The sequence below is a fragment of the Anomaloglossus baeobatrachus genome, unplaced genomic scaffold (assembly GCF_048569485.1).
Source record: "Anomaloglossus baeobatrachus isolate aAnoBae1 unplaced genomic scaffold, aAnoBae1.hap1 Scaffold_256, whole genome shotgun sequence".
Lineage (NCBI taxonomy): Eukaryota > Metazoa > Chordata > Amphibia > Anura > Aromobatidae > Anomaloglossus > Anomaloglossus baeobatrachus.
Genome location: NW_027442123.1, coordinates 46,153 through 68,322, shown reverse-complemented (window position 1 = coordinate 68,322; position 22,170 = coordinate 46,153).

Here is a 22,170-nt window from a genome sequence, read left to right as displayed (position 1 = left end):
CCAGGGGACGGGAAAGGCACGCGTATTTTTGAGAGTGCTTCATGCAAAGCATCTTTTTCTTTTTCAAAAGGGAGCTCAACCGATGCCAGTCAAGTGGGGTGTGTGTGGCCCAGTGAGTGGCAAAGAGGGAGACTGTGGTTGGAGTCCCCTCGCTGTGTCTCTAAAAGAACCAAGATGAACAAGTCATGGCTCTCAGAGGACTTTTCTTCCCCTGGGTCAGCCAGGGGACGGGAAAGGCACGCGTATTTTTGAGAGTGCTTCATGCAAAGCATCTTTTTCTTTTTCAAAAGGGAGCTCAACCGATGCCAGTCAAGTGGGGTGTGTGTGGCCCAGTGAGTGGCAACGAGGGAGACTGTGGTTGGAGTCCCCTCGCTGTGTCTCTAAAAGAACCAAGATGAACAAGTCATGGCTCTCAGAGGACTTTTCTTCCCCTGGGTCAGCCAGGGGACGGGAAAGGCACGCGTATTTTTGAGAGTGCTTCATGCAAAGCATCTTTTTCTTTTTCAAAAGGGAGCTCAACCGATGCCAGTCAAGTGGGGTGTGTGTGGCCCAGTGAGTGGCAACGAGGGAGACTGTGGTTGGAGTCCCCTCGCTGTGTCTCTAAAAGAACCAAGATGAACAAGTCATGGCTCTCAGAGGACTTTTCTTCCCCTGGGTCAGCCAGGGGACGGGAAAGGCACGCGTATTTTTGAGAGTGCTTCATGCAAAGCATCTTTTTCTTTTTCAAAAGGGAGCTCAACCGATGCCAGTCAAGTGGGGTGTGTGTGGCCCAGTGAGTGGCAACGAGGGAGACTGTGGTTGGAGTCCCCTCGCTGTGTCTCTAAAAGAACCAAGATGAACAAGTCATGGCTCTCAGAGGACTTTTCTTCCCCTGGGTCAGCCAGGGGACGGGAAAGGCACGCGTATTTTTGAGAGTGCTTCATGCAAAGCATCTTTTTCTTTTTCAAAAGGGAGCTCAACCGATGCCAGTCAAGTGGGGTGTGTGTGGCCCAGTGAGTGGCAACGAGGGAGACTGTGGTTGGAGTCCCCTCGCTGTGTCTCTAAAAGAACCAAGATGAACAAGTCATGGCTCTCAGAGGACTTTTCTTCCCCTGGGTCAGCCAGGGGACGGGAAAGGCACGCGTATTTTTGAGAGTGCTTCATGCAAAGCATCTTTTTCTTTTTCAAAAGGGAGCTCAACCGATGCCAGTCAAGTGGGGTGTGTGTGGCCCAGTGAGTGGAAACGAGGGAGACTGTGGTTGGAGTCCCCTCGCTGTGTCTCTAAAAGAACCAAGATGAACAAGTCATGGCTCTCAGAGGACTTTTCTTCCCCTGGGTCAGCCAGGGGACGGGAAAGGCACGCGTATTTTTGAGAGTGCTTCATGCAAAGCATCTTTTTCTTTTTCAAAAGGGAGCTCAACCGATGCCAGTCAAGTGGGGTGTGTGTGGCCCAGTGAGTGGAAACGAGGGAGACTGTGGTTGGAGTCCCCTCGCTGTGTCTCTAAAAGAACCAAGATGAACAAGTCATGGCTCTCAGAGGACTTTTCTTCCCCTGGGTCAGCCAGGGGACGGGAAAGGCACGCGTATTTTTGAGAGTGCTTCATGCAAAGCATCTTTTTCTTTTTCAAAAGGGAGCTCAACCGATGCCAGTCAAGTGGGGTGTGTGTGGCCCAGTGAGTGGCAACGAGGGAGACTGTGGTTGGAGTCCCCTCGCTGTGTCTCTAAAAGAACCAAGATGAACAAGTCATGGCTCTCAGAGGACTTTTCTTCCCCTGGGTCAGCCAGGGGACGGGAAAGGCACGCGTATTTTTGAGAGTGCTTCATGCAAAGCATCTTTTTCTTTTTCAAAAGGGAGCTCAACCGATGCCAGTCAAGTGGGGTGTGTGTGGCCCAGTGAGTGGCAACGAGGGAGACTGTGGTTGGAGTCCCCTCGCTGTGTCTCTAAAAGAACCAAGATGAACAAGTCATGGCTCTCAGAGGACTTTTCTTCCCCTGGGTCAGCCAGGGGACGGGAAAGGCACGCGTATTTTTGAGAGTGCTTCATGCAAAGCATCTTTTTCTTTTTCAAAAGGGAGCTCAACCGATGCCAGTCAAGTGGGGTGTGTGTGGCCCAGTGAGTGGCAACGAGGGAGACTGTGGTTGGAGTCCCCTCGCTGTGTCTCTAAAAGAACCAAGATGAACAAGTCATGGCTCTCAGAGGACTTTTCTTCCCCTGGGTCAGCCAGGGGACGGGAAAGGCACGCGTATTTTTGAGAGTGCTTCATGCAAAGCATCTTTTTCTTTTTCAAAAGGGAGCTCAACCGATGCCAGTCAAGTGGGGTGTGTGTGGCCCAGTGAGTGGCAACGAGGGAGACTGTGGTTGGAGTCCCCTCGCTGTGTTATACATGCTTTTAGAAGGGCATGACATGGCTTGGAGGTTGACTTTCATAAAATGCAAACTGTTGGCTACCAAAATGCTGCCTTTCCAACAACTGTGGTTATAGGCAATGAGGAACATACTGATGAAGATGAGACGCAGATACCCGATTAGGATGACAACTTAAATATTCGGTCAGGGCAAGAAGAGGCTCGGTCTGAGGGGGAGGGTAGTGCAAACACAACAATTGATGATGAAGTTCTAGATCCCACCTACTGTCAACCCCCAGTCAGGCACTCGAGGAGGTCAACAGAGGCGGTGGAGGAGGATGCAACCGACGACGAAATTACCTTGCGCCTTCCTGGACAGAGTCGGAGCACTGGTAGCACGTCTACAACTGCATCCTCAGCCACCACTCTGCCTATGAGCATTATTCGGGGTGCATCAACAGGTCGCATGGCCTCTAAGCCTTGCCTAGCCTGTTCCTTTTTTGACATAGAAAAAGATCGCCCAAATCATGTGATATGTAAAATTTGTCATGATTCTCTTAGTAGAGGTCAAAACCTCAGCAGTTTGACAACTTCTTCCATGAATCGTCACATGAATAAATATCATAGGTCCCGGTGGGAAGCTCACTGTGCTGCAATGCGGCCTAGCGGAGCGAACCATCCACCGCCCGCCCCTTCCAGTGCATCCGCGCGCTCTTCATCTTCTAGGACTGTGGGGACAGCTGTCACACCTGTTTTTCCACGCAAAACTTCCACCACTGTAACCGCAACAGGCAGTTTGCTTGGTAGGTCGTCAGTTGGTTTGGAAGGGGAAACAAGTGAGTGTGTACAGCTCTCTCAGACATCGATAGCACCTACGTTGGATGAAGGCAACATCATGTCTCCGCCTGCACTTTCCTCCCAAACCTGCATTTTTCCAGGGACACCCTACTCAACACCGTCTACACACAGCAGCCAGATCTCTGTCCCTCAGATGTGGTCAAATAAAAGGCCACTTCCTCCGACCCATGACAAAGCTAAGAGGTTGACTCTATCCCTCTGTAAGCTGTTGGCTACCGAAATGCTGCCTTTCCGCCTAGTGGACACACAGGATTTTAGAGACCTTATGTCTGTCGCTGTGCCCCAGTACCAGATGCCTAGTCGCCACTACTTCTCTAAGAAAGGTGTGCCCGCGCTACACCAGCATGTCGCACACAACATCACCGCTTCCTTGAGAAACTCTGTGTGTGAACGGGTGCATTTCACCACCGATACTTGGACCAGTAAGCATGGACAGGGACGTTACATGTCGCTGACTGGGCACTCGGTAACTATGTTGATAGATGGTGAAGGGTCTGCTGCACAAGTCTTGCCGTCCCCACGACTTGTGTGTCAATCCTCTGTCTGTCCAAGTTCCGCCACTGCTTCTGCATCCTCCACCTCATCTGGGTCCTCCACCTCCGCCCCAAGCCTGCCTGGTCAGGCCACCAGCGTTCTCACTGCGCAGAAGGAATCACGCACCCCTCATTACTATGCTGGCAGCAGAGCGCAACGGCATCAGGCGGTCTTTAGCTTGACATGTCTTGGGAATAAGAGTCACACAGCTGAGGAGTTGTGGTCAGCTCTGCGGTCCGAGTTTAATAAATGGTTGTCTCCACTCAACCTGCAGCCTGGTAAGGCCGTGTGCGACAATGCTGCAAACCTGGGTGCGGCCCTTCGCCTGGGCAAGGTGACACACGTGCCTTGTATGGCTCACGTGTTGAACCTTGTTGTCCAGCAATTTTTAACACACTATCCCGGCCTAGATGGCCTTCTGACCAGGGCACGTAAACTGTCTGCAGTGCTCACTTCCGCCGTTCAACCGCCGCAGCTGAGCGACTTGCATCGCTCCAGAAGTCTTTCGGCCTGCCGGTTCATCGCCTGAAATGCGATGTGGCGACACGCTGGAATTCAACTCTCCACATGTTACAGCGACTGTGGCAGCACCGGCGAGCCCTGGTGCAATACGTCATGATGGGCCAACGAGATGCAGAAGTGGGGCAGATCACCCTGATGGAGTGATCTCAGATCAAGGACCTATGCACCGTTCTGCACAGTTTCGACATGGCGACGAATATGTTTAGCGCTGACAATGCCATTATCAGCATGACGATTACAGTCATTTACATGCTGGAGCACACGCTAAACACTATTCGGAGTCAGGGGGTGGGACAACAGGAAGGGGAGGAACTACAGGAGGATTCATATGCGCAAGACACAACAACATCACCAAGGTCCAGACGTTCATCATCACCAACGCGGCAGGCATGGGACCATGGGGGACAGGGATCAACAAGGGCGCATGGTAGCAGGCGAGATGTTGAGGAAGGTGCAGGAGGACATGAAAATATGGAGGACGAACTGTCCATGGACATGGAAGACTCAGCGGATGAGGGAGACCTTGGTCAAAATTCAGTTGAAAGAGGTTGGGGGGAGATGTCAGAGGAAGAAAGAACGGTTAGCACCTCTATGCCACAAACACAGCGTGGACTTGGTCCGCATGGCTGCGCAAGACACATGAGTGCCTTCTTGTTGCACTACCTCCAACATGACCCTCGGATTGTCAAAATTAGAAGTGATGATGACTACTGGCTTGCCACACTATTAGATCCCCGGGACAAGTCCAAATTTTGTGACATAATTCCACCCATAGAAAGGGACGCACGTATGCTGGAGTATCAGCATAAGCTGTTACTCGATCTTAGCTCGGCTTTTACACCAAACAACCGTGCAGGTGAAGGGAGTGATTCTCCCAGTTGTAACTTGACAAACATGGGACGGCATCGTCATCTTCAACAGTCTACCCGTACCAGTAGGACCGTATCTGGTGCTGGTAACAGCAATTTTATGGAATATTTTCATAATTTTTTTAGACCCTCCTTTGCAAGGCCACCAGAGACAACAAGTCTGACACATAGTCAACGGATGGAGAGGATGATACAGGAGTATCTCGAAATGAACATCGATGCAATGACTTTGCAAATGGAGCCTTGCTCCTTTTGGGCTTCAAATCTAGAAAAATTGACAGAGCTCTCCAGTTACGCCTTGGAGATTTTGTCGTGTGCAGCTGCCAGCGTTGTCTCTGAACGTGTCTTCTTCAGTGCTGCTGGGTGTGTGCTGACAGATAAGCGCACGCGTCTGTCCAGTGACAATGTGGACACACTGACGTTCATCAAAATGAACAAGTCATGGATCCAGAAGGAATTTACTACCCCTGTGTCATCCTGGGGAGAGTAAATGCTTGTGGATTTGGAATGTGCTTGATGCAAATCAAAACATCCTGTTTGCAACTAGGGCACAAGTGCTGCCACTGATGGGGTGTCTGTGTGCCCAATGTTGGGAAAAAAGGTAGACTCCGCTTGGAGTAACCCTTGCTTGATGTGTTTTTTAAAAATGATACAAGATGAACAGATCTGAAGGCAAGATGAAGGCAACATCATGTCTCCGCCTGCACTTTTCTCACAAACCTGCATTTTTCCAGGGACACCCTACTCAACACCGTCTACAGACAGCAGCCAGATCTCTTTCCCTCAGATGTGGTCAAATAAAAGGCCACTTACTGCGACCCATGACAAAGCTAAGTGGTTGACTCTATCCCTCTGTAAGCTGTTGGCTACCGAAATGCTGCCTTTACGCGTAGTGGACACACAGGATTTTACAGACCTTATGTCTGTCGCTGTGCCCCAGTACCACATGCCCAATCACCACTGCTTCTCCAAGAAAAGCATGCCCGCGCTACACCAGCATGTCGCACACAACATCACCACTTCCTTGAGAAAATCTGTGTGCGACAGGGTGCATTTCAACACAGATACTTGGACCAGTAAGCATAGACAGGGTCATTACATGTCACTGACTGGGCACTGGCAAACTATGGTGAGAGATGGAGAAGGGTCTGCTGTACAAGTCTTGCCGTCCCCACGAGTTGTTTCAATCCTTGTTCTGTATGTAGAAGTTAATACACTGCTTCTGCCTCTTCAACCTCGTGTGGGTCCTCTACCTTGGCGCAAACCCTGTGTGGTCAGGCCACCCTTCCTTGCAACTGCGCACAAGGACTACCACACACCTCCTTACTATGCTGGCAGCAGAGCTCAATGCCATCAGGCGGTCAAAGCTTTACTTTGAAATGTATGGGAAATGTGAGTCACACCGCTATTACAGAGAATAGTAGTCAGGCAGGGTCAAAACATTAATTGAGGAACAGGAACAGAATGGGACGGCCAGGAAAGAATCAGAAAACAAGCAGAGTTGAAATGCGTATCGGCCAACAAGGTACATAAACAGCAAGCAGGAAAAGTAGTCAGGTAACAAGCACACAAAATCATAAAACTGAACTGGGGGTAAAATTAACCAGAGGTTCATAGCTATGTCTGGCAGTGGTCTGCAGACAGGATGGGCATAAAAAAGGGTGTGGTGTCTTCCCATTGGTTGTAGCTGAATGATGGTATTTCATCTGTGAGATACCCACCAGCTACATTCAGCCAGAGATTCTGCATCTGTCAAGGTAATGCAGCCCAGTGGGTGAGCATAACCTGCGTCCACCTGCGCCGCTGGCATCGACTACTCTCACATCATCAGCACTATTCATGAAAGGAACACGTTGTCACCTGGCAACCGGAGTACAAATTGACGGAGCGGACTACGTTGGTGACTTAACAGCCGTGTGCGGCAATGATGCAAACCTGGCTGCGGGCCATCCTCAGGGCAATGTGACACACGTGCCTTTTAGGGCTCACGTGTTGAACCGAATTCGCCAGCAATTTTTAAAACACCATCACGGCCTACATGGCCTTGTGCAGTGGGCACGCTCGCTATGTGCTCACTTCCATCGTGCGCACACAGCAGCTCAACAACTTTCATCACTCCGGAAGTCTTAGGGTCTGGCAGTTAAACGCCGTAAATGCGATGTTTCGACACGCAGGAATTGGAATCTGCACATGTTGCAGCGTGTGTGGCAGCACCGCAGAGCCCTGCTGAAATACGGTAAGACATATAGCCTGGGATAACTTGATCCAGAGGTGGTGCAGATCACGCTGCTGGAGTGGTGTCAGATCAAGGACCTATGCACCCTGCTACACAGTTTTGAAATGTCGACGAAGATGTTTAGCACTGGCAATGTCATTCTCAGCGTGACAATTCTGGTCATCTACATGATGGAGCACACTGTAATTATTATTCTGAGTCAGGTGTTGGGACAAGAGGAAGGGGAGGAAGTACAGGAGGAGTCATATGCGGAAGGGATAACAAGATCTACGAGGTCCAGATGGTCAGCGGCACCTATGCGGCATTCATGGTGAGGGAGAGGGATTAACAAGGGCGCATAGTATCAGCAAAAAGTGTTGATGAAAGTGCAGGAGCCCATGAAGAAATGGAGGACGAACTGGCGATGGGCATGGAAGACTCAGCAGATGAGTGAGAGCTTGCTCACATTTCGGTTGTGCGAGGTTGTGGGTAGAGGGCAGAGGAAGGATGCACGATTCTCACCTCTCTGCCACCAACACACCAAGGACTTGGTCCTCCTGGATGCACAAGACACATGAGCGCCTTCTTGCTGCACTACCTACATGACCCTCGGATTGTATGAATTTGAACTAATCCTGAATACTGGGTTGCCACACTGTTAGATCCCCGGTACAAGACAAAATTTGGCGAACTAATTCCTGCCATAGAAATAGACGCACGTATACAGGAGTATCTGCAGAATGTGGTACGCAATCTTAGATCTACTTGTCCACTAAACACCAGTGCTGCACAGAGTGAATCTCAACGCTTTGTCATGGATAGGAGGAAATGGTCTTTTACTTGTCCACATCGGAGGGACCGAGGGATGGCTGCTGTGCTGAGATGGCGTTGAGTACGGTGTCCCTGCACAGTTGCACTTTTGGTCATATCCCAAAATGAGTTGAAAAAGGACAGATGCTGTTGGAAAGGGGAACAGGTGTGTTGGAAAGGGGAAAAAAGTTTTGGTCCGTGGATTTGGTGGTTAAGCAACTGTAACATTTGCTGAAGAAACAACATCTGTTACAGTGGGACTGGCAGATTTGGATAAAGTGGTATATAATCTGTGACCGCTATATAACGAAAATTAATAAGAAAAGAAAGAGAAAGGTATATATCCCCATCACCAGTCAGTGTCCACCGTGCTCCCAGTTGGAAAAGGAGAGGTTGGCAACTTGAAGGTTTGGTGGAGGATACAGAGCTGTGTGGCTATGAAACTAATAGTAGCCTGAACCGAGTTAGACGCCATTCGATCTGGAGACTGTGAGCCCTGTTAGCGTCACAGGGTCCACATGCCCACCCAGCCCAGGAACTCCCTGTTAACAACACAGGGGCCATTGAGTACGCTGACCGTGTGCGTAGGGGCCACACCTGTGGACAGCAGGCGCATCAGCAGCAGCAGGCCTGTTAATGCCACTGGGCTGCACAAGCAGGACTGTTAGGACAGGAGCTGGTCTTAACCGTTCTGCGTTACCAACTGTGGTGGTGGCCTGCATCCACCACCCGATCCCTGCCTACCTCTGGCCTAAAGCCGCAATGGGTTCAACACATGGAGGTGTGCTCTTTCGGAGCATAATAGAAGACTGCGCACCTCCTGGTTGGCTCCAGCCCCTTTTATAACCTGGGTCCGCCCCAAACCAGGGTGAACCACAATGCACCTCCTGGAGACAAAAGTAGAGTGACACGTCATGAGTGGCATAACTAGCGTCCTATTTGGAAACGCAACTTCAATGATGACCTCATGGCTGCCATGACCCAAACACCTCACCAGTCATCGTCTGAGCATCAATAATGCGGTGACAAGTCATAGGTGTGGGCCTCTGCAAGCCATTTGGGAGGACACCTGATGCCCTGTGGTCTATATGGGACCCCCACATCAGGGCCAGGGCCAAAGAGTTCATTACCGGACCTAGTCTCTGATGCAGGAAGTGCCTGAGCATGCTCAGTAGCATGAAATACAGTCTCTGAAAAAAGACTATCAGCTTTAGCATGGTGTCTATGCCCAAAACAGGACTTAGACCCGGCACGGAATGCAAGCACCTGTGCAAAGAGGCTTTTCACACTTAGTGTGGGAGCATGCGCTGTATCCCGAAATGAAAACTTAGCGTCAGGAATGGCACAGTCAGGCTGAGCATACTCACTAGGCGAAACACTGTAATTATGCTGCAGCTGGGGTACATCGGCACACGCATGCGCACTAGCTGCCTCTCCACACTTAGACGTGGAGGGGAAATTTGTCTTGGAGATGCTGTCTATGAAAAGAAGGAAAAGCTAAAGGAAGCCTGACTTTCTATCCCTCCGAATTATGAAATGCAGCAATGAATTCCATGAGTTTGCTATAACATTAGCGTAGCAAAATGTGCATGAGGGTGTGATGTAGAGGTGCTAGAAATAGCTTGTCACCAGTGGGGCACTAATGGAATACAACAGCCAGTTCTATGATGCCACAAAATGGCAGTATTTTGTGCTATCATTATAGCTTATTAAAAACAGAGCACGAGGTTGTCATGCAGAGGTGCTGCACATAGATTTGCAGTAGTGTGAATTGACAAAAGTACAATAGCCACGTTTAGGATACAACTAGGTACAGTGAGTGTTTGCTAGTAAAATTGCTTAGTTTAAAAAAGTTGTAGTGTGCAATGCAGGCAGACGTGCTATGCAAATGTCTTTGCACTAGTGGGACTATAGCAAAGTCCAATAGCCACGTATAGGATGCCACTAGGTACACTGAGTGTGTGCTAGTATAATGGCTTCGTTATAATTTGTTGGAGTGTGCAACGCAGGCAGATGCGCTCTGCAAATATCTTGGCACTAGTGGGACTATAGCAAAGTCCAATAGCCACGTATAGGATGCCACTAGGTACACTGTGTGTTTGCTAGTATAATGGATGAGTTTAAAAAAGATAGAGTGTGCAATGCAGGCAGACGTGCTGCAAATAACGTTCCAATACTGTGAATTGACAAAAGTACAATAGCCACGTTTAGGATACAACTAGGTACAGTGAGTGTTTGCTAGTATAATGGCTTCGTTATAATTAGTTGGAGTGTGCAACGCAGGCAGATGCGCTCTGCAAATGTCTTGGCACTAGTGGGACTATAGCAAAGTCCAATAGCCACGTATAGGATGCCACTAGGTACACTGACTGTTTGGTAGTATAATGGCTGAGTTTAAAAAAGTTAGAGTGTGCAATGCAGGCAGACGTGCTGCAAATAACGTTCCAATACTGTGAATTGACAAAAGTACAATAGCCACGTTTAGGATGCCACTAGGTACACTGACTGTTTGCTAGTATAATGGCTGAGTTTAAAAAAGTTAGAGTGTGCAATGCAGGCAGACGTGCTGCAAATAACGTTCCAATACTGTGAATTGACAAAAGTACAATAGCCACGTATAGGATGCCACTAGGTACACTGACTGTTTGCTAGTATAATGGCTGAGTTTAAAAAAGTTAGAGTGTGCAATGCAGGCAGACGTGCTGCAAATAACGTTCCAATACTGTGAATTGACAAAAGTACAATAGCCACGTTTAGGATGCCACTAGGTACACTGACTGTTTGCTAGTATAATGGCTGAGTTTAAAAAAGTTAGAGTGTGCAATGCAGGCAGACGTGCTGCAAATAACGTTCCAATACTGTGAATTGACAAAAGTACAATAGCCACGTTTAGGATGCCACTAGGTACACTGACTGTTTGGTAGTATAATGGCTGAGTTTAAAAAAGTTAGAGTGTGCAATGCAGGCAGACGTGCTGCAAATAACGTTCCAATACTGTGAATTGACAAAAGTACAATAGCCACGTTTAGGATACAACTAGGTACAGTGAGTGTTTGCTAGTATAATGGCTGAGTTTAAAAAAGTTAGAGTGTGCAATGCAGGCAGACGTGCTGCAAATAACGTTCCAATACTGTGAATTGACAAAAGTACAATAGCCACGTTTAGGATGCCACTAGGTACAGTGAGTGTTTGCTAGTATAATGGCTGAGTTTAAAAAAGTTAGAGTGTGCAATGCAGGCAGACGTGCTGCAAATAACGTTCCAATACTGTGAATTGACAAAAGTACAATAGCCACGTTTAGGATGCCACTAGGTACACTGACTGTTTGGTAGTATAATGGCTGAGTTTAAAAAAGTTAGAGTGTGCAATGCAGGCAGACGTGCTGCAAATAACGTTCCAATACTGTGAATTGACAAAAGTATAATAGCCACGTTTAGGATGCCACTAGGTACACTGACTGTTTGGTAGTATAATGGCTGAGTTTAAAAAAGTTAGAGTGTGCAATGCAGGCAGACGTGCTGCAAATAACGTTCCAATACTGTGAATTGACAAAAGTACAATAGCCACGTTTAGGATACAACTAGGTACAGTGAGTGTTTGCTAGTATAATGGCTGAGTTTAAAAAAGTTAGAGTGTGCAATGCAGGCAGACGTGCTGCAAATAACGTTCCAATACTGTGAATTGACAAAAGTACAATAGCCACGTTTAGGATACAACTAGGTACAGTGAGTGTTTGCTAGTATAACGGCTGAGTTTAAAAAAGTTAGAGTGTGCAATGCAGGCAGACGTGCTGCAAATAACGTTCCAATACTGTGAATTGACAAAAGTACAATAGCCACGTTTAGGATGCCACTAGGTACAGTGAGTGTTTGCTAGTATAATGGCTGAGTTTAAAAAAGTTAGAGTGTGCAATGCAGGCAGACGTGCTGCAAATAACGTTCTAATACTGTGAATTGACAAAAGTACAATAGCCACGTTTAGGATGCCACTAGGTACAGTGAGTGTTTGCTAGTATAATGGCTGAGTTTAAAAAAGTTAGAGTGTGCAATGCAGGCAGACGTGCTGCAAATAACGTTCCAATACTGTGAATTGACAAAAGTACAATAGCCACGTTTAGGATGCCACTAGGTACACTGACTGTTTGCTAGTATAATGGCTGAGTTTAAAAAACTTGGAGTGTGCAATGCAGGCAGATGTGCTCTGCAAATGTCTTGGCACTAGTGGGACTATAGCAAAGTCCAATAGCCACGTATAGGATGCCACTAGGTACACTGAGTGTGTGCTAGTATAATGGCTTCGTTATAATTTGTTGGAGTGTGCAACGCAGGCAGATGCGCTCTGCAAATGTCTTGGCACTAGTGGGACTATAGCAAAGTCCAATAGCCACGTATAGGATGCCACTAGGTACACTGAGTGTTTGCTAGTATAATGGCTTCGTTATAATTAGTTGGAGTGTGCAACGCAGGCAGATGCGCTCTGCAAATGTCTTGGCACTAGTGGGACTATAGCAAAGTCCAATAGCCACGTATAGGATGCCACTAGGTACACTGAGTGTTTGCTAGTATAATGGCTGAGTTTAAAAAACTTGGAGTGTGCAATGCAGGCAGATGTGCTCTGCTAATGTCTTTGCACTAGTGGGACTATAGCAAAGTCCAATAGCCACGTATAGGATGCCACTAGGTACACTGAGTGTGTGGTAGTATAATGGCTTAGTTATAATTCGTTGGAGTGTACAACGCAGGCAGACGTGCTGCAAATGTCTTGGCACTAGTGGGACTATAGCAAAGTCCAATAGCCACGTATAGGATGCCACTAGGTACACTGAGTGTTTGCTAGTATAATGGCTTCGTTATAATTTGTTGGAGTGTGCAACGCAGGCAGATGCGCTCTGCAAATGTCTTGGCCCTAGTGGGACTATAGCAAAGTCCAATAGCCACGTATAGGATGCCACTAGGTACACTGAGTGTTTGCTAGTATAATGGCTGAGTTTAAAAAACTTGGAGTGTGCAATGCAGGCAGATGTGCTCTGCTAATGTCTTTGCACTAGTGGGACTATAGCAAAGTCCAATAGCCACGTATAGGATGCCACTAGGTACACTGAGTGTTTGCTAGTAAAATTGCTTAGTTTAAAAAACTTGGAGTGTGCAATGCAGGCAGATGTGCTCTGCAAATGTCTTTGCACTAGTGGGACTATAGCAAAGTCCAATAGCCACAGATAGGATGCCACTAGGTACACTGAGTGTTTGCTAGTATAATGGCTTACTTAGAATGAGTTGGAGTGTGCAGAGGACAAGAGGGTACAGTGGCAGGATTGTGGTGCTCTGGGTAGAGGAATGGAAGCCTGCCTTTCTATTCCCTCCTAATGGTGAAATGCAGGGAGGAAATCCCTGACCTGGGCTACACAGACGCTGTTGCTGTTTGCAGGACCTGTCACCTATTGCTCTCTGACCCTGCCGGTACGAGCCCTTAAAAGGACTGCTAGAATGTGCTCTCCCTAAGCTGTCTAACGCTGTGTATGCAGCGCATACAGCTGTATCGGCGATAGGACAAAGGACGGATCTGCGACAGTGATGTCTGACACCAAAGACGCAGAAGGCAGATAATGGCGATCGTGAAGAAAATGTCCGGTTTTATAATGCAGGGACATGTGACATGCAGATCCTATCACACATGCCGTTGCTTCTCTGCCTCAAAGTCCACTTAGGTGTGTGTGTGTCTGTGATTGGCTGACATGCTGGCCAGCCCCACAAGACGCGCGCGCTTAGGGAAGGAAGACAAGAAAAAAAAAAAAAAAAATGGCGATCGCCATTATAGAAACAGCAGTGATCTGAAGGCGCTGTTCACGCACACTATACACTGAAATGTGATAATAGTTTGATTCACAGAGTGACTTACACTATTACAGCAGAAACCAAGCTAAGATTTAGCTGTTTTTTGGCTGCTAGAACCGTTCTCGAACGTTTCTAGAACTATCGAGCTTTTGCAAAAAGCTCGAGTTCTAGTTCGATCTAGAACATGCCCCAAAATCACTCGAGCCTAGAACTGGAGAACCACGAACCACGAACCGCGCTCAACTCTAATCATGACACGTGGGCTATAACACAATAGACCGTGTGACAAAGAAGAAAGGAGAGAAAGAAGAGGAAGAAAATGCAACTACCTGTAACATTACGTGATAGTCACTGGTAAGTATCACTTGACAATTCAAGTGAAAAAGGATTCCTTTATTAAAGGGTTCTCAGTCGCCTCAGGATCATGAAATACTAGGGTAAATGATATGAGAATGGGTAAGAAGCACCACTAAAGGAAATATGAGATGCAGGACATATATCTATAAACCCCTGAACTACATGATAGAAATAAAAAGAAGAAAAAAGAAAAAAAAGAAGAAAGAAGAAGAACACATAGAATGCGGAAAGAGAATGGGTACAACTACCTGAGTTACTGCAGGGAGGCCCCTGGTTGGTATTGTGAGGGTTAGTGGAATTCCTTCACTGAAGGGTTCTCAGTTGCCTCAGGTTCGTGAAAAATGCTATAGACAAATAATGCCCGGAGAAAAGGGGTTCATATACAGCGAATAATGGTAATACAAGGTACATGTGTCACATGTAATAGTATATATATATATTGTACTAAGCTCTACACCAGAAATAGAAAGTAGTCCCTCTGCCTTCTGTCTAGGTGCCCTGAGTTATGTCCTGTAAACTGTCACAGGGACCCAGACACACATGTGTAGTAGGGGAATATCCCTGCTGAGATGCCAGTGCTAGAGCACTCGTTTGCTGTGGAGTTGAACGCTATGTGAGCAGTTCTTACCTTCAATGAGCAGAAGTCTCTTTTTTCAGATTTCAATATCTCTGTGGGTATCTGGCAGAAATATGGAATACTCTTTACTGCTAAGACCCTGTACACCACTCCCACTAAAGGGGGCTTTACACGCTGCGACATCGCTAATGCGGAGTCGTTGGGGTCACGGAATTTGTGACGCACATCCGGCCGCATTAGCGATGTTGCTGCGTGTGACACCGATGAGCGATTTTGCATCGCTGCAAAAACGTGCAAAATCGCTCATCGGTGACATGGGTCTCCATTCTCGATTATCGTTACTGCAGCAGTAACGATGTAGTTCGTCGCTCCTGCGGCAGCACACATCGCTCCGTGTGACACCGCAGAAACGAGGAACCTCTCCTTACCTGCCTCCCAGCCGCTATGAGGAAGGAAGGAGGTGGGCGGGATGTTCCGGCCACTCATCTCCGCCCCTCCGCTGCTATTGGGCGGTCGCTCAGTGACGTCGCTGTGACGCCGCACGGACCGCCCCCTTAGAAAGGAGGCGGTTCGCCGGTCACAGCGACGTCGCCGGGCAGGTAAGTATGTGTGACGGGTCTGGTCGGTGTTGTGCAGCATGGGCAGCGATTTGCCCGTGTCGCGCAACAGATGGGGGCGGGTATCCACACTAGCGATATCGGGACCGATATCGCAGTGTGTAAAGTAGCCTTTAATAAACTGTGTAAAGGATTTTAAGTAAAAATCCACAATAAACCAGCGCTAGATGGGTTTTTATAATTTTATTAATAGACCACAAATAAAAAATTTTTTGCTATCCTTGTTTCAAGACAGAGTATTTGATAATATACAATACACTGATTATTACTAAAACCAAGGACCACATAAAACAAGGACCACATAAAATAAAAAATGAAAGTAATGAGAATAAAATTATTTTGTATAACCAATTAACTTCGAGGTGATACAATATTCACATTCATTTAGTTTTACCAGTCTAATGTAATGCCCCGGCCGGTGGCATATATTTTGTTTGGTTAATAATTTAGACTTATACAATGAAAGATGTACTATACCACCCCTGGCTAACTTACAAGTTTTAAGTTGTACAATATAAGTTTGCGACGTTATATTCGCCCCCAGGGCCTGGGGGAATAAACCTCACAACAACTTGACCGCAAAAAACACCCCGGATTTCTCCGTTGATTAGGCTGGAACCGCTATGTACAGGATTGACCTGTTAGACTTCCAGAGCGGACGTTTTGAGGCCAGTGGCCGCGACTAGTGCTGGCTCTGGGGGAGATGTATGGTTACCGACATCCCTCTTTACAGAGCCTTTATAACACTTCACAAGGCCACAAACCAGCCGGTCCCGTATTCTCCCAAATGTACTTTCGAAATCAAGCAGTACGAAGCCACTGAAAGCACCAAGATGTTGGCTGCGGACAACAATAAGATCAGCGGTAACTACTCAGCCTCTCCAGCGGGCAGTCCAGACCGTATCCAGTGTCAGCTGACTGATTCCACACAGGAGGAAGTTGCTTGGCAGGTTAGCACCACACAAGGCTCCGATCCGCTTCCAAACGAGCAATGCAGAACCGCTGGAGGTACCAATGTATCCTGGTTGCAGACAAAGGAAATGTCAGCGGTAACCTCTCAACCTCTCCAGCAGGCAATCCGTACCGTGTCCAGTGGAAGCCGGTTGATTCCACACGAGGGAGAGATTACTTGGCAGGTTATCAACGCACAGGTGAGGTAGGCTAAAAAAAAGAAAACTGATCCGACGCGCGTTTCGGGGGCGTGTAACGGCCCCCTTCCTCAAGGATAACTCAGCTGTTGCCTAGAGCACTATTTATGCATATATTTAATTGGTTATAATTTGCATAAAATTAAACAATGTTTAAATTCAACCAACATTCAATGACCACTACATATATCAATTTGTGAAAGACCGTTCATAATAGCCATATAATATAATTATGTGCAAAGGTTTTTCTAAAGGTTTTTCTAAAAAGATATAGCCTTGCTTGTATCATCATATACTGGGAAGACAATGTGTATATATGCATATGCTTTTTTTCAACAATAAATTTAACAAAAGGACATCATAAAGGTGTAATATAAATTTGCTATAATATGAAAAGCCCCTTATATCTACATCAACCTTGGGCAAGTGAAGCACCAATTTTAATATATATTATGCATATATACACATATATCTCCATGACAATCGCTTTTTTTTTTTTTTTTTTTTTTTCCTTCTCTCCGTATTATTATCAGTACCTATTACTCCTCTACCTATAAAAATATAAATTAATTAAAAGCAAACAGTTCTATATCATTATTGAGTCCATATGGTTTCAAGGTGTTCAATTCAAAAATCCATTGGCTTTCTGCTCGTGACATTTTTTTAATGAAATCGCCACCTCTCCAATCCTTAGTTATTTTTTGTACGCCCCATACTTGGGATCCTTTAAAGGACCCTCCATGTTTTAACACATAATGTCTGGATAGGGGGTGCTTAGTACATTTATTTTTAACACTTCTAATGTGCTCACCCACCCTTTTCCATAGGGGTCTAATAGTTCTCCCAATGTATTTTTTCTGACAGGGACATTGAATGCAATATACTACTCCCTTTGATTGACATGTAATAAATTCTCTAATCATGACTTCTGACTGCCCCTGTAAGAAGGATTTCCGTGAAATATTTTTTGTATTCTTACATACTATACAGCTTTTGCATGGAAAAAAACCTTTCAGGCCAAATAATCCTCCCTTATTAGGTGCTGTAAGATTACGTATGGTGGGTGCCACTAAATTGCCAATATTGTTTGCCTTCCTATATATGAATATAACATCGCAAACTTATATTGTACAACTTAAAACTTGTAAGTTAGCCAGGGGTGGTATAGTACATCTTTCATTGTATAAGTCTAAATTATTAACCAAACAAAATATATGCCACCGGCCGGGGCATTACATTAGACTGGTAAAACTAAATCAATGTGAATATTGTATCACCTCGAAGTTAATTGGTTATACAAAAGAATTTTATTCTCATTACTTTCATTTTTTATTTTATGTGGTCCTTGTTTTATGTGGTCCTTGGTTTTAGTAATAATCAGTGTATTGTATATTATCAAATACTCTGTCTTGAAACAAGGATAGCAAAAAATGTTTTATTTGTGGTCTATTAATAAAATTATAAAAACCCATCTAGCGCTGGTTTATTGTGGATTTTTACTTAAAATCCTTTACACAGTTTATTAAAGGCTACTTTACACACTGCGATATCGGTCCCGATATCGCTAGTGTGGATACCCGCCCCCATCTGTTGCGCGACACGGGCAAATCGCTGCCCATGCTGCACAACACCGACCAGACCCGTCACACATACTTACCTGCCAGGCGACGTCGCTGTGACCGGCGAACCGCCTCCTTTCTAAGGGGGCGGTCCGTGCGGCGTCACAGCGACGTCACTGAGCGACCGCCCAATAGCAGCGGAGGGGCGGAGATGAGTGGCCGGAACATCCCGCCCACCTCCTTCCTTCCTCATAGCGGCTGGGAGGCAGGTAAGGAGAGGTTCCTCGTTTCTGCGGTGTCACACGGAGCGATGTGTGCTGCCGCAGGAGCGACGAACTACATCGTTACTGCTGCAGTAACGATAATCGAGAATGGAGACCCATGTCACCGATGAGCGATTTTGCACGTTTTTGCAGCGATGCAAAATCGCTCATCGGTGTCACACGCAGCAACATCGCTAATGCGGCCGGATGTGCGTCACAAATTCCGTGACCCCAACGACTCCGCATTAGCGATGTCGCAGCGTGTAAAGCCCCCTTTAGTGGGAGTGGTGTACAGGGTCTTAGCAGTAAAGAGTATTCTATATTTCTGCCAGATACCCACAGAGATATTGAAATCTGAAAAAAGAGACTTCTGCTCATTGAAGGTAAGAACTGCTCACATAGCGTTCAACTCCACAGCAAACGAGTGCTCTAGCACTGGCATCTCAGCAGGGATATTCCCCTACTACACATGTGTGTCTGGGTCCCTGTGACAGTTTACAGGACATAACTCAGGGCACCTAGACAGAAGGCAGAGGGACTACTTTCTATTTCTGTTGTAGAGCTTAGTACAATATATATATATATACTATTACATGTGACACATGTACCTTGTATTACCATTATTCGCTGTATATGAACCCCTTTTCTCCGGGCATTATTTGTCTATAGCATTTTTCACGAACCTGAGGCAACTGAGAACCCTTCAGTGAAGGAATTCCACTAACCCTCACAATACCAACCAGGGGCCTCCCTGCAGTAACTCAGGTAGTTGTACCCATTCTCTTTCCGCATTCTATGTGTTCTTCTTCTTTCTTCTTTTTTTTCTTTTTTCTTCTTTTTATTTCTATCATGTAGTTCAGGGGTTTATAGATATATGTCCTGCATCTCATATTTCCTTTAGTGGTGCTTCTTACCCATTCTCATATCATTTACCCTAGTATTTCATGATCCTGAGGCGACTGAGAACCCTTTAATAAAGGAATCCTTTTTCACTTGAATTGTCAAGTGATACTTACCAGTGACTATCACGTAATGTTACAGGTAGTTGCATTTTCTTCCTCTTCTTTCTCTCCTTTCTTCTTTGTCACACGGTCCAGACTGCCAGGACCCAACTACCACCATTTTTCCCCCCTAGAAAGACACGACACCGTTCTCTTATAAATTAAAATACTTTTATTTGAATTTTCCATTTTGGAGAGAGGCATGGAGAAAAAACCACTCTCATCTTTTGGCATAAAATTTGGTCGCAGCTTTAAACCAGGCATTAACTTGCCAACATCACGGGGTTCAGGTAAATGTACCGCCTTCCGGCCGTCCGGCGCGGGTATTTCACCACCACTTTTTCTACCCCTTCCGCTGCTGCGACTTAAACACAGAAAACTCAATCAACTTGGAAAACAAAAAGGGAGGGAGGGTGGGAAAACAGGTCCGGGTCCTGCAGCCGAGAGGCTGGAAGCTGGGCAGCACGGTGATATGTATCCAGGAGGCGGGGCTTAGGCCAGTCACACCACAGGAGGCGGGGGCGGCAGGTCAGTGTCTTTCTAGGGGGAGACCTCTATTTAAACATGCATAGGGGCCAGCAGTCAGGGGGCAGCATCTCAAGTTTCTGGCTGCAGTGCCCCTCAGACTGCCAGGACCCAACTACCACCATTTTTCCCCCCTAGAAAGACACGACACCGTTCTCTTATAAATTAAAATACTTTTATTTGAATTTTCCATTTTGGAGAGAGGCATGGAGAAAAAACCACTCTCATCTTTTGGCATAAAATTTGGTCGCAGCTTTAAACCAGGCATTAACTTGCCAACATCACGGGGTTCAGGTAAATGTACCGCCTTCCGGCCGTCCGGCGCGGGTATTTCACCACCACTTTTTCTACCCCTTCCGCCAAGGAGCAGCACCGCGCCAGCAAGCTGCGACCCCCCCCAAAAACTGAAATACCTGAGCCGTCCCAGGCATTTCCGAAACCACCATATCCATAACATCATCATTTTGGGGTGTACCCATCCGAGCTTAAGGACAGCCAAATATTGCCTTCCAGCTGGCGGTGCCAGACCAACAACCTCTTTTTTTTTTTTTTTTTTTTTTTTTTAAAAAAACACTTTATTAACAGCACAACTTGGGTAGGCCCTGATCGACCATGCGCCAGGAGAGATCCTTATCACATTCTTCCATAGCTCCAAGCCACCTGGGCCAGAGGGTAACCTTCGACCGGATCGTTGTAACACTCCACACTAAAACAGGGAAACTTGTACCTCTCTGACCGGATAAGGGTAAGAGGCCTAGCTAGACGGCCTTGGACCAGCTACTTGAAGCCTATGTGTATCACCAAGTCGGTTGTAGAAAAGAGAGCTCACGCAATCTTGATCGCCTCTGATAGACCCACAGCTGAGCCAAGCTCCGGCAACCTTTCCAATTACTTTCACTGTAACAGGAACCAAGAACCGACCACCAAGGCGAAGAGGCGAAGATCCGCTCTCCTCGCAGACAACATACATGGAAGTAACCTCGGACCCAATCACTGGGCCGACTTGGATCTGAAAGGCAAAAACACTGTCAGAACAGGGAATTCTCGTAACCATCAAACACCTCGTCTCTCCAAGGTGGTACTGACAAAAAGACAAAAACCCACAAAAATTTTTTTTTTTTTTTTTTTTTTGGATAAACAAATCACAATCATGTCATTTTACATTAGCCCTGTACACTGTTCTGAATCTCCTTACGTGTCGAATAAAACCCGATTTCAAAAAACCAACTCCGACCTGACGTCCCTCATAATGCATTTCCATTGTCGTTACCTGATCCACTGAAAACTGTGCTCATGTATGCTGGCTCCTGAAGCCTTGTAGCACCCCAACTCTGGGAGAGTACGTGCCGGGTACCACGGCTGGCAAACACCAAAATAACGAGTAACCGTCGCATTACCAACCAAAAACCAGCCCACAAAATGGAGGACCAACTACGTAACGCTAAAATGAAGGGCCGTCGTCATGGGTAAAAACTGGTCCCATACACCCGCTCGCCTAAGAGACATAAACGACAACGTCGGGACACCCGCCGAGTGAGGGAAAAAGATCCAAAATATCAATGTATAGATTTGCAATGGGGCGAACAATCCAAACCCCCACTTTTTTCTTTTTTTTTTTTTTTTTTTTTTTTAAAACAAAACAAACAATCTTCGGCTAAAAAAGAATAGGCCTACTGTGCTCCACTCGCTTACCATAATCATCCAACCCTTCAATACCTTTCACCCCACAAGACCCTCATCGCTTCAGTACCGTTCCGCAATTTAAAAATGGGAAGACCGACCTCGTAACAGTTTTCTTGCAACCGAAATTGGTGCACATTCGCTGAATACTGCAGGGTGTGTATTACTAGAGGGTGGCTTGTAAAATCGTCACGCACATCAACCACCAGAGCAACACCCGCTGAATAACGTACCATCGAACCGTCAGGTCAATGCAAAATGGAGGCCCGGATCATAGGCCTAACTTCACCGAGCACCCCACCATCTAGCTGAGAACTCCAACCTTGATCCTGCTGGTGGGTTGAGTTACCAAAATACCTGAGATTGGGATTGCAATAAGGTGCCCGATACTAACCCGGAACCCAGATGCCTGTTTTGCCTTCAACCCTGCGTTGACCCATAATCATTCCAAGCCACAAAAACCTAATCAGCCTGATTAC